The sequence below is a fragment of the Eucalyptus grandis genome, chromosome 2 (genome assembly GCF_016545825.1).
Source record: "Eucalyptus grandis isolate ANBG69807.140 chromosome 2, ASM1654582v1, whole genome shotgun sequence".
NCBI lineage: Eukaryota > Viridiplantae > Streptophyta > Magnoliopsida > Myrtales > Myrtaceae > Eucalyptus > Eucalyptus grandis.
In genome coordinates, this window is record NC_052613.1 from 10,472,579 (window position 1) to 10,477,255 (window position 4,677).

The following is a 4,677-nucleotide window of genomic DNA, read 5'->3' on the forward strand; positions in this document are numbered from 1 at the left end:
TGCTCAGCTAATTCATCATCCACGAATGATACCGATGCATTCTAAATGTGGGGATGGGAGTGATATGGGCCTGATTAAGTCAAACAAAACGAGCGACTTACCTTATCTGTATCTCTATCAACTGGGCGAGGACAAACCCTGAAGGAAGAAGAATAAAGAGAGGGGCGTGTGGTGGGCACGAGCCGGGATGGTGAATGGATGTCCACCTCAGTCTCCTTTATATACCCAAACGAAAGAATGCCAATTATCCGACGTGTCGAGCGTTGTCCGAACGTGGTTGCATGAATGCCTGCACATGAACATGATCTCCGCACCGTCCGTTGCGGTTCCCAGCCCCATCACTTGTCGGAATCTTCAATCTTTTCTTATTAAGATCACCGGTTTGTCAACGAGAGCCCACTTTATATTTAATTTTTGAAATGAAAAGTTTCTCAATTATACAACGATTATTAGCTAATTCTTTGAGAAAATAACATAAATAATTTTTAAACTTTAACTCAATGTGTGATTCTTGAACTTTTGATTTATTTAACCATTGTGATTCGCTCCAGTGGCCACCCTTCCAACATGGAAGGGGATGTGAGAGATTCAAATCCCCACATTCTCAGGGGATGATGGGGTGGATACGCGTAAGTTTCAGGAGTGGGTTTTCGAGCTCTGCACGCCTCTGAGCGGGGTAAAAGTCGAGTGAGTGTAGAGTAAGAATAGAGTAGGACTGACAAAAAAAAACTTTTGATTTATTTAATGTAATTTATGAGCTTTAATTCAATATGTAATGTCGTTACTGAACTTTTGGTAATATTCAATTTGGTCTATAGACTAGATAATCTACGGATTAGATCAAGAGATGTAATAATCTATGGACTAGATTAAAAATTTACCAAAAGGTTAGGGATCACATTGACTACATTAAAATTTTAGGGATGACATTGCACATTGGGCCAAAGTTCATGGACCATATTATACAGTGAGCCAATGCATAGACTATTCGTGTAATTATCCTTAATTCTTTTTTCTTTCAAAAAAACATTCTCACATGTTGTTGAAATTACCACTTATGTGTCTGAGTTGGATGAAATGGAGTGACTCCTTCAGATCAACCCTAGCCAGAGCCATACTCTTTAGGGGTGAGCATGGTCGAGTTGGTCCGGCCACCCCTAACCCTATGACCAACCCGTCACGTGTCGGTCCTCAATTTTAGGACCGAGGACCGACCCCCTGCGAGCACGGACCAAGGACCGGACCGACCCAATGGGTTCGGTTCGATTCTAGGGTCAACCCGGGATCGATCGATAATTTATTTCATCTTGTTTTTTATACTCCATAAAAAAGTAAACCTACAAATTCAAATTACACATCCATCGACAATGCGGCATTGTGCAACTAAACTATAAATACCAATACAAGATCTCAAATGAAGCACAAAGTAGATATCACTAGTCAAGTTGTGTTTGGAAAGCAAAGGCAAGCTGAGCATTAGGGTTTCCAATTAGGGCTTCTTCTTTTTTCCTTTTGATTTACTCGGCGATAAGTGAGGCGATCGGCGCAAGTGGCGAGCGCAAGTGTCGAGTGGGGTGAGCGTCAACTGACAAGCGGCAAGCGTTTAATGAGGCCAGTGGCAAGCGGTGAGCGTTGAGCGAGACTAGCGGCGAGTGGTGAGTGGCGAGCGTTTAGCGAGGCCAGCAACGACAGCAAAGGGCGAGTGGTGAGTGGCGAGCGGCGCGAGCAGCGCGCACGGTCAAAGGTGAGCAGCGCGGGCAACCAGAGGCGAGCGGGATGTTGCTACTTTTGATTTTGGCAAATTCAAGAACAAAGAAGACAAAATGGAAGAGAATGTACTTTTTAGGGAAGAAAGCCGTGAGGAGATTTACGGCATAAACTTCGCGCCATTTTGGACGTCGTGAGTCCATGACTATGAGGAGTCCTTGGTCCTCACGGTGAAAAATGTACTCTGGAGTCTAGACTGTGGAGGAGGAGACCGTGAAGACCTTTACGGCGTAAACTTCACGCCTTTTGGAATTGGAAACATCATTTTACTTAGATTTGAATATATAAAATAATTATATATAATATAATATAACATAAATTTTACTTAGGTTTGAATATATAAAAGAATTATAAATAATATAATATAATATAATATACGGGGTTGGTCCGAGGGTTGGACCGACCCAAAACTCTCGGGACCGAGGACCAACCTGCACGGTGTTGGTCCCTGGAATTTCAGGACCGAGGACCGACCAAGTCCCCTTGGGAACCGGACTAGGACCGGCGGGTTAGGCAGGTCCGGGTCGGTCAGTCGACCCTAAACCGCTGCTCACCCCTAATACTCTTACAATCTCTGACATATGTAATAGCTACTGCTCGGGGAATCTCGATTTCATAGGACTCTTCGGAACATAATTCATGTTTCGAGGAGGAGTCCATAATCGCAGTTTGACGGACTTGGCAGCATAAGAGATGTTCTTTCTTATGGATTTCGACTTGCAAGAGCATCAAACTTTATTATTATTATTATTGGTCAGAAGAGTATCGAACTTTACAAGCTCATGAGAAAGCCATCGGGTGTCATCCTTGCTGGTCGAACACGCTTGGAGGTAACATGGGCGGACCTCTATCGTGTCTGAGTTGTCTCAGGGTGGAGTGTTCACTACGATGGTGATATGCGTCTGAGATGACGCAAGCAAAGTATTAAGTTCATTTTAATATTTATTTGGGGGCAAATTCCAGCTGCCATGAATACTTTTTCATAAAGAATCTGATATTCAACATTTGACATTTGATATGATTTGGTACGAAGAACGGGTCTATCCCGAGGAAGATCAAACTGGAGCATAGCCAACAATCGGCCAAACATAATTTCTTGAACATGCAAAAGTCGTAGCTGCTTTCAAGGCGAGGAGGCGAGGCAGCCTTGCCTGTGGCCGTCGAGGGCACCCTGGCCTTCCCCTTCGCTGGTGGCTAGCAATCGGCAGAGGGAAATAAGTAAAAAAAGGAAAACAATTTGCTAGTACAACAGTCTTTTTATTGTGAGAATAATAACTTGTTGTGAGTTACAAATATTTGAAAAGTAGACCTCACAACAATTAATAATTATTTGTTGTTTATTTTTTTATGGTTCATAATATACTGTTATTCTTACAGTAAATTAAAGATTGTCACCTAATTATTTCTTAAAGAAAAAGAGAAAGAAAAGAAAAAAAGAGAGGAAAAATTAAGATTTTTTTAAAAAGAATTACAAAAATCATCACATTAGTATTAGTGGTGTCATGTAGGATGACTTATATTGATTGGACCACCAAGTTAGTGATTTCTAGCTAAAATTAGCCAGGAGAATTACATTGGCAAATCCTGAAAAGGTTTAGGACCAAATTAGTAAATCGTCAAAATATTTAAAATTTCAATTGACACAATTGTAAGGTTTGGGATTAAATTGAAAAATAGTCAAAATATTTAGGACTAACTTTTCCAAATTGATAGGTTTAGGATTGAATTGACATAAGTACAATAGATTTGTGACTTTTTGGTAATTTCCCCTACTTTCAATGATTGACCCGGTATTTGAATTAATTTGTGAGTTTTATTTTAGTATATAATCATGTGTTTAGAGTGACTTTTCCTTTTTCAATTTTTGTCTTCTTTTAATTGCTTTTGATACTTGAGATTACGTTTTTGTGGAATTATGAGCATCTAGATGTTTTAACATAAAGACATTAGATATTTAGGATGTGTTTGCTTCACGGAAAATGAAATGTTTGAAAAATATTTTCCTAAAAATAATCATTTATGTTCCTTATAAAAATTAATAAACAGAAAATATTTTTATCATACACGAAAATATTTGACATAAATTGTTGTAGGTAATGAAAATATTTTTCATTGACTAATTATTGTGGATGACACAAGTGATCAATTTTAGAAAATTGTTTTCTAAATCATTCATTTTCTTCCAAACAAATGAAGCCTTAACATCATTTGAATTCATGTGGAATTTCTTGATAGTTATCCAAATTGATATGAGAATGAAAGCCGAAAAAACTCTTTTTATCCTCTTGAGACTATGGTGCAAACACACTTATGATGGCATTTCAACTTTTCAAAATGTTAGTTGAAAATTAAAAATTCACATATTAATATGTTCAGATAATAACAGTTAAGTCTGTTAAAATATCTCATATTGCTTGTCCTTGTCTATGGATTTATATGCTTTTTATATACATTTGATCTCCTTCACTTATAATCTTACAATTTTAGGTTTGACATAGCTTTCAGTTCAAATCTTCTTACATGGTATCAAAGCATATGAATCCCATAGACAAACGAGGTAAATTACCCATTTGTTGATTCTTTAAGAGAATTTATCAGCTTTTTTATGCTATTTTTCCCTCGTAAGCTACAGGTCAACTTCATTTACTAGTGAGGATAATATATGTATATAGATACGTACAAGAGTAAAAGTTCATTGTATACGAAGATACGAAGATTTCCATTGCACCCTTTTGAAATAAAAAAAAACAAAAGAAAATCAAGTTGCCATATTTTCAATAAACATAAAATAAAGCAATAAGGTCTCAAGACTATTCCAGATCCGTTTGATTTGTGCTGAAGGAGAATTTTTTATCTTCCACTTCGTCCTCACGCTATTGAGACATTATTTAGCGTCCAAGTGCTAATTAG